Source organism: Pseudorca crassidens, chromosome 3 (genome assembly GCF_039906515.1).
Source record: "Pseudorca crassidens isolate mPseCra1 chromosome 3, mPseCra1.hap1, whole genome shotgun sequence".
Taxonomy (NCBI): Eukaryota; Metazoa; Chordata; class Mammalia; order Artiodactyla; family Delphinidae; genus Pseudorca; species Pseudorca crassidens.
The window spans coordinates 163,958,206-163,969,635 of NC_090298.1; the positions used below are offsets into that span (position 1 = coordinate 163,958,206).

Here is an 11,430-nt window from a genome sequence, read left to right on the forward strand (position 1 = left end):
TACAGGGTGTCAGATGATGATAAGTGCTATGGAAGAAAATTAAGGAAGGAAGACAGAAATTTTGGATAGAGGAGGTCAGGGAAGACCTCACTGAGAAGGTGGTATTTGGGTAAAGACCTGAAGAGATGGGAGGAGTCATGGGGAGATCTGGGGGAAGGGGGTTCCAGGCAGAGGGAACAGCCCATGTAAAGGTCCTGAGGCAGAAACATGCTGAGTGTTCAAGGATCCATGAGAGAGCCTGTGTGGCTGGAGGGAGGGAGTAAGGGCAAAAGGAGGAGGAGGTGAGGGTAGGGAGGTAATGGGCCAGATCGTGCCGGCCTAGTGTGCTTTGGGGAGAACTGATTTTTGCTTGGAGTCAGCTGGGAGCAATGGAAGATTCTGAGCAGAGGAGGGATGCGCCCTGACTTAGATGTTCACAGGTGCCCTCTGGCCCTGGTGGGGGAACAGAGTGTGGGGGTCAAGGGCAGAAGTTGGGGGACCAGGGAGGAGGCGACTGCACTGGTCCAGGTGATCAATACTGGGGTAGGAGCAGGGAGGTGACAGGAGGTGAGCACCGGGTGGATTCTGGGTGTGCTTTGAAGGTGGAGCAGATATATGGGAAGTGGGATGCAAGGGAAAGAGGCAGGTCAAAGCCTGTGGCCTGAGCACCTGGAAGGACGGAGACCCTCGAAGGAGGGGTGGTTTTGGAGGTTAGATCCAGGAGTTACATTTGGTTTAATAGATATTCAAGTGGAGGTGTCTGAGTAGGTGACTGAGGAGAGCCCCAGGCTGGCTGAGAAGTGGACCGAGTCTCATTTAGTCTTTATTTTTTGGCTTTTTAAAACAGCTTTATTGAGGTATAATTCACATATCATACAATCTACTAGTCTTTTTTTTTTTTTTTTTAATGGTTATCTTTATTGTTTTTTATTTTTTGCTGCACCGCATGCAGGATCTTAGTTCCCTGACCAGGGAAACCTGTGCCCCCTGCAGTGGAAGCATGGAGTCTTAACCACTGGACCACCAGGGAAGTCCCTCATTTACTATTAATGATCTCCCCGTGAGGTAGTTACTTTCTCCCCATGTTACAGAAGGGAAAACTGAGGCTTGCCCAAGTAGTTAAAAAAATTGAAGTCAGCTTCTGAGTAGGACTGCCTGACCCAGGACCTCGCTTGGAGCCGCTGCCCTGCTACTCAAGTGTTGGTGGTCGCCTGGCTCCCAGCCTCCCTCTGGCTCATCCATTCATCCTCAAACACCAACAGATGGAGGAAGCGAATACTAAGCTCCAGACAGGGCAAGCACTGGGAGGAAGCGAATGAGGCACTTCCTGGGCCACAAAACTTAAGAGGATGTCAAAAAAACTCAGCGATCAAGAAAAATAATATTGCAATGCAATAGTTAAGAAACCCAAAATTCATGTAAAAAATCCACACTGACCAAAAGAATCAACTTTTAAAATAAAGGCAGGGCCTTCCCTGGTGGCGCAGTGGTTGAGAGTCCGCCTGCCGGTGCAGGGGACGCGGGTTCGTGCCCCGGTCCGGGAAGATCCCACATGCCGCGGAGCGGCTGGGCTCGTGAGCCATGGCCGCTGAGCCTGCGCGTCCGGAGCCTGTGCTCCGCGGCGGGAGAGGCCACAACAGCGAGAGGCCACAGCAGTGAGAGGCCCGCGTACCGCAAAAAAAGAATAAATAAAGGCAGGATCAATATGAGTGCCGTATGGAGCCACATTGGAGCCTGAGGGGAAAGGGAACGTCGGGAAAACTGGTGCTCTCTTCTTATTGAAGATTTTGACATTTTGTTCATCATGAATTTTTGCATGAATTTTTATTTTTTTTTAAGTATTGCATTAAAATATGCTTTCTCTTTTTTTGCCTCACCCTGGTCCTGACACTGGTTCCAGGCCCTGTTTTGGAAGCTGAGGGTATGATGGTGAATAAGAGACACAAAGTCTCTGTCCTCCTGGAGCTTGCACTTTATTGGGGAGGCTGGTGATTCACTAGTAACAAGAAGAAAATTTCAGAACGTGAACAATCCTATGAAGGAAAAAGCAATGAAGAATCATGAGATGGGATGTGGGTGAGTATGATTTAGGCTAAGGTGGCTGGGAGGGTTGTGCATGTGGAGACATTTGAGCTGAGACCTGAAAGCGGAAAGCTCATCATGTGCAATCTGGGGGAAGGGTGTTCCAAGAAGAGGAAACAGTAAGTGCAAAGGTCCTGTGGTTGGAACAGCCGGGACAATTTGAAGAGCAAGAGGGCCAGCTTGGTGGGACCACCAGACACAGCCTGAGAGGCTGTAGGGAGGGTCTGGATTAGATTCTCAGTGACAGAAGGAGCTAAGGGAAGACTATGATCAGGGGGATGGCATGGTCTTATTTGAACATGTAACAGATCATAGGATCAATAAATACAACATAGAATTACCATATGACCCGGCAGTTCCACTCTTAAGTACCTAAAAGAATTGAAAACAGGTACCCAAATAGATACTTTTACACCAGCGTTCACAGCAGCACTATTCACAGAAGTTTGAAGATGGAAACAACCCAAATGTTCATCAATGGTTGATCAGATAAATAAATGTTGTATAATCATTATTCACCCGTAAAAAGGAATGAAGTTCTGATACATGCTACAATGTGGATGAACCTTGAAAACATTATGCTGAGTGAAAAAAAATCAGACCTAAAAGGTCATGTATTGTATGATTCCATTGATATGAAATGTCCAGAACCAGCAAATCCATAGAGACAGAAAGCAGATTGGCGATCGCAAGGGGCTGGGGGAGGGGGGAGGGCAAGTTATTGCCACTGAATACAGAGTTGCCTTTTGGGATGATGAAAATGCCTTGGAACTAGATAGAGGTGATGGTTGTACAACGTTATAACATTGTGAATGTACTAAATGCTACTGAATAGTTCGCTTTAAGATGGTTAGTGGTTAATTTTGTGTTTTGCGAATTTTACCTCAATTAAAACAAAATTATAGAGAGGATTTGAGAGGGAGCCGGGAGACTGGGGAGATGGATTTCACAGACAATGCAGGTGAGGGCGATGGAGGCCTGGAACAGGATGCTGGGGAGAAGTGGTCAGATTTGAGGCATAGGGTCAGAGCCAACAGGACGCCCTCCCTCCATGCACCCCCCTCCCCCATCAGGATTACTCAAATGTCACCTCTTTTTTTTTTTTTTAAGAGGTTGGGGGTAGGAGTTTATTAATTAATTTATTTATTTTTGCTGTGTTGGGTCTTCGTTTCTGTGTGAGGGCTTTCTCTAGTTGTGGCAAGCGGGGGCCACGCTTCATCGCGGTGCGCGGGCCTCTCCTATCGCGGCCTCTCTTGTTGCGGAGCACAGGCTCCAGACGCGCAGGCTCAGTAGTTGTGGCTCACGGGCCCAGTTGCCCCGAGGCATGTGGGATCCTCCTAGACCAGGGCTCGAACCCGTGTCCCCTGCATTGGCAGGCAGATTCTCAACCACTGCGCTACCAGGGAAGCCCGGGAAGCCCTCAAATGTCACCTCTCGATCACGCTATTGAAAACTGCAAACACTCCACCATCCTCACTCCCGGAAGGCAAGAGTCCAGGAAGCCTCCCCCGTCCTGTCTGACCAACAGCAGGCAGGCAGCAATGGTGGTCCATTCCCACCAACTGGGAGGGGAGGCCAGTTGGGCTGCGCTTCCCTCCCCGGCCGCTAGGGGCCGCTGCCCCGCTGCTCTGTGGCCGCCAGGTGAGGAGGCCCCGCCTCTTCTCCACCAGGTGCGCTGGAGGCAAGTCCCAGGGGCCAGGGGAGGAGGGTGAAGGGCGCAGGGCCGGGGGAGGAGTCCGGGGTGAGGGGACGAAGTGCGGGTGAAAGGAGAGAGCTGAGCGTGTCCGACTTGGGGGCTGCTGAAAGTGGGGGAGAAAATAAAGCCATGGGGAGGTTGGAGGAGTCAGGTAAGGAGCAGAAGGCGATGGCTGGCTGAGTGCTTGGGAGAGAGGAGGGGTGAGGAGGGAAAGCTGAGGGGTCTGGCCGAGGGCGGGGGTGGGGGGTGGAGGTGGGGGACTACCGAGGGCGTAGAGCACAGTTGGTGGAGGGAAGACAGGTGAGGAGTCAGGGAGAGTCCTGGAGGTGAAGGACGTGACTGGGGGACATTTTGACAGTGCATGGGCGGCTGGGATAGTTGGGGGGTGGGCCTGGCCTGTGAGAAATTAAGGATCCCAGGGAAGGGGCCCTGCATTTTGCCAGCCATTGCTGGTATAGACTGTGGGGGGGGACGGGCGAGGAGGGTAGTTTCTCAGGCCTTGACCCCTAGGGCCAGCAATGGGGAATGAGCTTCTGAGGAGTGATGTGTGCATGTCAAGCTCTGCCTAGGAACCCAGCTTCCTCCTGCAACCAGGCAGGAGGGCTCTCCCTCTCTCTTCTTCATGCCCCATGCCCCATGGCCAGTATTCACTGTGCATTGAGTTGGGCGGTGGGCAAATGAAGGAGACAGATGCAGTCCTTCTTGACTGGGAACTGGTAAGGAATCCACGATGTGAGGGATGGAAGACAGTTAGGGGCTGTGGGAGAGTTCAAGCTGGAAGTGCTACCCAGCCAGGGGGCTCAGAGAAGGTTGCCCTGGGGAAGTGACCTGTAAGCAGACAGCAGGAGTCCACCAGCTGAAGATAGAAGACCCTGGTGGTCTGGGCAGAGAGGAGGTTCTGAGGATGTTGCCAAGAAAAATGCCAGCAGGGTCCAGGCTGCAGTAGGGCAGGAGGAAGGTAAAAGGTGCTTCCCGAACTTGCATGAGCCCAGGACAGGGGCCTCAATGCCGGATGCCGACAAGGGAAGAAAACCAGAAATGCGGCAGGTGTGAGGCAGCGAGGAGGGAAGGTGACAGCTGTGGGGAGCTGGATATGCACCCCCTTTTAAGCCGGCAGCCGCTTGCTACCACTCAGCTTCAGCTGAGAGCTACTACATGGGAAGTCAGGCTCGGAATTGACAGAATAGATTCTTCAAGAGAGAAGTCAGGGGTTTTGTGCAAAATTCCCTGAGCTTGAACTCTCACAGACTGATCTACTAATTGCTGTCAATTGCTCTGACCCAGCAATTCCATTCTTGGGTTTATTCTCAATGGGAATGGGAGCTTCTGCCACCAAAAGTCACATACATGAATGTTCATAGCAGATTCATTCACCATCGCCAGATGCTGGACACCGGCCATGTGACCATCGACTGGCAAATGGAAAATTCATTGGTGTATACTCACTCAATGGAATATGGTGCAGCAATGAAAAAGAACAAAGTATGGGGACTTCCTTGGTGGTCCAGTGGTAAAGAATCCACCTTACAATGCAGGGGATGCAGGTTCCATCCCTGGTGAGGGAACTAAGATCCCACATGCCACGGGGTAGCTAAGCCCGTGTGCCACAACTACTGAGCTTGGGCGCCTCAACTAGAGCCCGCGTGCCGCAAACTACAGAGCCCACACACTCTGGAACCCATGCGCCACAACTACAGAGCCCACATGCCCTGGAGCCTGTGCACCACAACTACAGAAGAGAAAACCCACATGCCACAACTAGAGAGAAGCCCGCGCACCACAATGAAGAGCCCACACGCCACAACGAAAGATCCCGCATGCCTCAACGAAGATCCTGCATGCTGCAACTGAGACCCGACACAGCCAAAAAGAAAAGAACAAGGTACGAACTCATACACAGCCCTGGGCATGAGGCACATGACACAAATAGGGTTCACTGCATGATCCCATTCCCGTGACCCTCAAGGATGGGCAGAAGTAATCCGTGGAGTCGGGGGAGCCTAGTGTCTCCTAACTTTGGACCACTGACATCTGGGGCTGGACGATTCTTTTTTGTAGGGGGTCTCTCCTGTGCATTGCAGGATGTTGAGACGCATCCCTGGCCTCTCCCCACTAGATGCCAGTAGCATGTGCCTAGTTGAGATAAATGTCCCTTGTGGGACGGCGGACACAACCACCTTCAGGTGAGGATCACTGGGAAAGTGATATTTTGAGGCAAGGCACTCACCCCAAAGTGGCCTTGGGGAGCTCTCGAGGGACTGGCAAATTCTATATCTTAAGCTATGCTGGTGATCAGGGTGGAACATATTTTCAAAATTCACAGAACTGTATTTTAGAAGTATGTGCTTCACAATAAAGGAGTGAACCCTACCACATGAATGACCCTCAAAAACATGATGCTGAGTGAGAAAAGCCAGACACAAAAGGCCACAGATTACACGACTCCATTTATATCAAATGTCCAGAAGAGGCAAAGCCACAGAGACAGAAAACAGATTAGTGGTTGCGGGGGGTGGGGGTGAAGGGAGGGGGTCATGGAAAGTGGCTGCTGATGGGTCCGGGGTTCCCTTTGGGGTGATAGGAATGTTCTGGAATTAGATACTGATGATAGTTGCACAACACTTGAATATACAAAAATGCACCGAAGTGTACACTTTAAATGGTTCATCTTAGGTGAATTTTAACCTCAAAAAGAAATTATAGTTTTAAAAAAAGCGTTAACCCAAACAGGCTGAACAGAACGGGTCCCTGGGCCAGCTTGGCCCTTTTGCAATGGAGGGAGGGGATGGTAGGAAAGTGAGGTAACAGTTTCTGTCCAGAGAAAGTGCAGAGCCAGGAGCTTTGGGCCTTCCTGGCAAGGGGAGGGCTGCAGCCAAAAGTATGTCTCGGCTCAGGGGAGCAGTCTCTCTTAACCCAACCTGTCAGCCCTAGAAAGAAATTGCAGGCAGGTCAGAGGCCAGCCTGTGAACTGTGGAAGGGAATGCAGAGTTCTGACACGTGGAAGAGAAATGACAACCGCTCAGCTCAGCCTGACGCCGCAGAGGGCTGCTATACCCCCACCACAGTACTTGCGGGGTGGGGGGGTGTTCTCTGTGAGCCGGGGGGCAGATGGGGGCTCACCCCAGCTCTTCGGCAGCTCACAGAGGAGCAGAAACAGAGGGCCATTGGGTGACATTTGGACCTATGCGCCCCGTAGGTGGGGCTGGGGGTGGGGGAGGGAACCACCCACTGTGAGCCAGAGGCCAGGGGCCAGGGGCTGGGCTTCCAGGCTCTGCGTCTCCACTGGCTTCAAAAAACTGAATGAATGAAGAGAGAAAGCAAGAAAGCTAAGGGCTCCAGAAGCTGTTGGGACCTGGCTGGTGGGCCAAATGGCGGCCCCCACAAGATATGTCCACCTAGAACCTGGGACCGTGAGCTTATCTGAACACAGTGCCTTTGCAGATATACTTAAGGCTCTTTTTTTTTTTTGCGGTATGCGGGCCTCTCACCGCTGAGGCCTCTCCCGTCGCGGAGCACAGGCTCCGGACACGCAGGCTCAGCGGCCATGGCTCACGGGCCCAGCTGCTCCGCGGCATGTGGGATCTTCCCGGACCAGGGCACGAACCCGCGTCCCCTGCATCGGCAAGCAGACTCCCAACCACTGCGCCACCAGGGAAGCCCTAATTAAGGCTCTTTTGATGAGACGATCCTGGTTAGGGGAAGTCCCCAGTCCAATGACAAGTATCCTTAGAAGAGAAGGGGCAAAGACAGAGGAGAAGGCCACGTGAAGACAGAGGCAGAGATTGGAGTGATACAGCCACAAGTCGAGAAGCACCAGAAGCTGGAAGAAGCAAGGAAGGATCTTCCCTTAGAACCTGTGGAGGGAGCACCACCTGGCTGACATCTTGATTTCAACTTTGGTCTTCAGAACAGTGAGAGAATAAATTCCTTAGTTTAAGCCACCCCGTTTATGGTCTTTTGTTACAGCAGCCCTAGGGAACTAATACAGGCCCTGATATTCAATTCTCTGAACATTTACAAAGCCCCTGGAAGGCGTGGTACAGTGGGGAAGGCAAACATTTGAATAGATCACTCCAATATATATATATATATATATATTTTTGGCCATGTGGTGAGGCTTGCGGGATCTTAGTTCCCCAACCAGGGATTGAACCCAGGCCATGGCAGTGAAAGCGCTGAGTCTTAACCACTGGACCACCAGGGAATTCCTGGGATCACTGTTAATGGAGGAGCGCATGGAGGGATGGACATCCCATGGGGTGGAGGACTGCCTGGGAACTCTGCAGCAGAGGTGACAACAGAGAGCTGGTGACAACACACGCCTATAGAGGACAGCAGGTAATATAAACATGCTGAGCGGCCAGGTCAAGAAGACAACTGCATCAGCAGTAGCACAGGTGACCTTCAGTTCAGTGATGGGGGGCAATAAGGAGTGGTGAGGACTGTGGCAAAGAACAATAATAATTGCTAACATTTATCAGCACTTGCTAAGCCCTCTCCTTACACAGTATTAACTCATTTACCCTTGCATCAACTCTAGAGGCAGGTATTATCCCCATTTACCAGGTGGGTTAACTGAGGCATGGAGGCTGTATCACAGTCAGGGCCCTAGGCAGGAAACAAAGGGCGCATTCAAATTGGGTAATTTGATCAGAGTTCAACGAAGGGACGAATTTATAAAGCATGGACAGACGTAGGGAACCACAAGGAATAATGCCACACCTTGGGCTAGTAGAGGGGGGAGGGTTAGCACACTTAGGTCCGAGAGGCAAGGGGAGGGAGCAGTTGCCATAAGCCGGAAACACCACAGGCTGCGTGGATGGGGAAAACCCGTGACCTCGAGCGACAGGGACACAGGTGGTCCACAGAGGCCACAGGGTGAGGGACCAAACTGAGGGACAGATATGTCTCTCACTTCCCCCCACCACCACCACCACAGGGGTCCTCATGGGCTGAATCCAACCTGAGCCAGAGGACCCAGAAGGTTGTTGGGGTCCACACAGCCCAGCCTCCCAGGAAACCAAGCTAGGTGGAGAAGCCAGGAGAACTGCTTCAGGTGGGCAAGCAGAAGATTCCAGAACAGGAAGGTTGAGTGGTTCCGTCTGGGTCCAGAGTCCCCTTAGCTACTCACCGCATGAGAGCTGGCAAAGCTGTGCTGTCTCCTCGGTGTGGGGCTGCCCTTACTGAGCGCTGCCCCTTGCGCTGGGCGTGTGCCCTCGGCTTCACAGAGGCCGTGTCTTTTGATGGAAAGCCAGGAACACAGATTTTTATGCAACAATTGCCTGATATTTAAAAGGTGGCGACTCATTACAATTTTTAAGAACCTTGCATGGGCCAAGCAAATCACATCCGTGGGCTGGATTGGGCTCTGGGTGTCAAACTCCCAGTTTCAAAAGGTGGACGCAGAGAGGGCAAGGTATCCAGGTGTGGAAATGTTCAGAGGTAGCCATGCAAAGCATCATGGGTGAGATAGGGACCACGGATCATCCAGCGGAATTGACTAGAAAGTGCCTGGGTCCCAGGCGGCTGTGGGGTGTTAGGATGAAACTGAACAGGTGTTTTGGGTCTAGATTGGGAGGGGCCATTAGAGCCACGCTAACAGGTTTCAACTTTGAAGGAGAGAAGCCACTGATGGCTTTTAAACGGCCAAATGACTCAGTCATGCTCGCATCACCCCCCCACCCCAACGCTGGCTGTGCGTCAGGCTTTCTTTGGGGGTGGAAGTACCGTGGATCCATAAATGAGTGAAAAAAATGAAAGAGCGCCCTCCTTTGAGTGTGCTCACAGCTTGGCGGGGAGGGCAGACGCATAAATGATAACGTCAGAACATGATGCGCGGGGTAATGGTGGGTTAGCCCATGTCTGCGTATATTTGACCAACTGCTGTGCGTTCCGCCATGGGGGTGAAGGGACAGGACATGGTACTGCTTTCGAGGAAAGAGGCAATGGATGAGGGAGGAAATAAAAGGAGAGGAAAATCCCTTGGGGGATTGGGGGAAGGGGCTCAGATCAAGGGGCCACCGACCCATGTGGCACCACAGGAAGTGGGCAGAAGGACAGGGCATCCTGGCTGGGTCCCAAGCCCCCCCCTTGGCCCCTGGGGGCCAGCAGCCTGGCCCGCCTACTCCCAGAGTCGCCCGCATCGCACCAAGAACATACCCAGGGCTGACATGGATTCCTGACTCGGAGCCCGAGCAGGGGGAGAGAGGGGACGAAAAGCACCCATCTGTTCTCCCTCTGATGTAACGCGATTCTTCACCCAGTGCTTAAACCCGGCGCTTCTCCTCCCATTTCCTCTAGGCAGCCAGCCGCGGTGATGCGATATAAATCGCTGCAAATGGGTTTTCCCAGCCGGTCGCCGTGTTGTTTTAATAATGGTTCATTTTCTGCCCGGGGGAGGAAAATAGTCCGTCGAGAAATTGGGGTCTGGGTGATAATTTTGTGTGTGTGTGTGTATGTGCGCCTGGTGTCCCCCTCACGCCAGAGAAGATTCCAGAACATCCACTGAGATACCAAGTCACCTCTTGGGTTGGGTGATACCCAGAGCATCCCCCTCACCTGAACAAAGGAATTCCTCCAGCAACCTGGGCCCATTTACTGAGCACCTGCTGTGTGTGTGCCATCCCTGAGCTAGGTGTAAGGGACACGGTGGTCTCCCAGGCCTGGCCTCCCCAGGCCCACATTCTAGAATGGGGGGAGAGATTGACATTTAAAAATAATTGTGCAAAACTATGGGACTTCCCTGGTGATGCAGTGGTTAAGAATCTGCCTGCCAATGCAGGGGACATGGGTTCTGAGCCCTGGTCCAGGAAGATCCCACATGCCGTGGAGCAACTAAGCCCGTGCGCCACAACTACTTAGACCATGCGCCGCAACTGAGCCCAAGTGCTGCAACTACTGAAGCCTGCGTGCCTAGAGCCTGTGCTCTGCAACAAGAGAAGCTACCGCAATGAGAAGCCACTGCAAAGAGAAGCCCGTGCACTGCAATGAAGACCTAATGCAACCAAAAATAAATAAATAAATAATAAAAAAGCAATAATTGTACAAAACTATGTAATTACAATCATGGAAACTGTTCAGGAGAGAGTGAGTGTTGTGATGGAATCGATAACGGGATTTTTGGCATAACTAACGCCCCCACCCACTGAGGAAGAGACCCTTAAGCTGAAACTTGGAGGACAGATGAACAGTTGCCGGCGTGAAGGCCATCCAGGTTGGGGGAACTTCCTGGGTAAACATCTTTTTTTTTTTTTTTTTTGGCCCTGCCACGCGGCATGTGGGATCTTAGTTCCCTGACCAGGGACCAAAACTGTGCCCCCTGCAGTGCTGCAGTGGAAGCGCAGAGTCTTAACCACTGGGCCACCAGGAATGTCCCTTGGGCAAACATCTTTTTTTTTTTGGCTGCGTTGGGTCTTCATTACTGCGCGCAGTTGCGGCACCCAGGCTTCTCATTGTGGTGGCTTCTCTTGTTGTGGAGCATGGGCTCTAGGCACGTGGGCTTCAGTAGTTGCAGCATGCAGGCTCAGTAGTTGTGGCTTGCGGGCTCTAGAGCACAGTAGTTGTGGTGCACGGGCTTAGTTGCTCTGAGGCATGTGGGATCTTCCCGGACCAGGGCTTGAACCCGTGTCCCCTGCATTGGCAGGCAGATTCTTAACCACTGCGCCACCAGGGAA

The 11,430-nt window shown here is 52.2% G+C and overlaps 1 long non-coding RNA gene across 9 annotated transcripts in view; it reads left to right on the forward strand.

Annotated features, from left to right (window-relative positions):
• Positions 1–11,430, forward strand: part of LOC137222406 (uncharacterized) — a 91,870-nt gene that overhangs the window by 4,635 nt on the left and 75,805 nt on the right. For 5 of the 9 annotated variants that reach the window (XR_010942437.1, XR_010942438.1, XR_010942436.1 and 2 more), the window contains exon 2: positions 1,880–2,055. This is a non-coding gene — a long non-coding RNA (uncharacterized lncRNA). Of the gene's footprint in view, positions 1–1,879; positions 2,056–5,118; positions 7,700–10,538; positions 11,176–11,430 lie in introns of those variants that run through there. The other 4 variants (XR_010942435.1, XR_010942434.1, XR_010942433.1 and 1 more) reach the window with 4 other exon arrangements.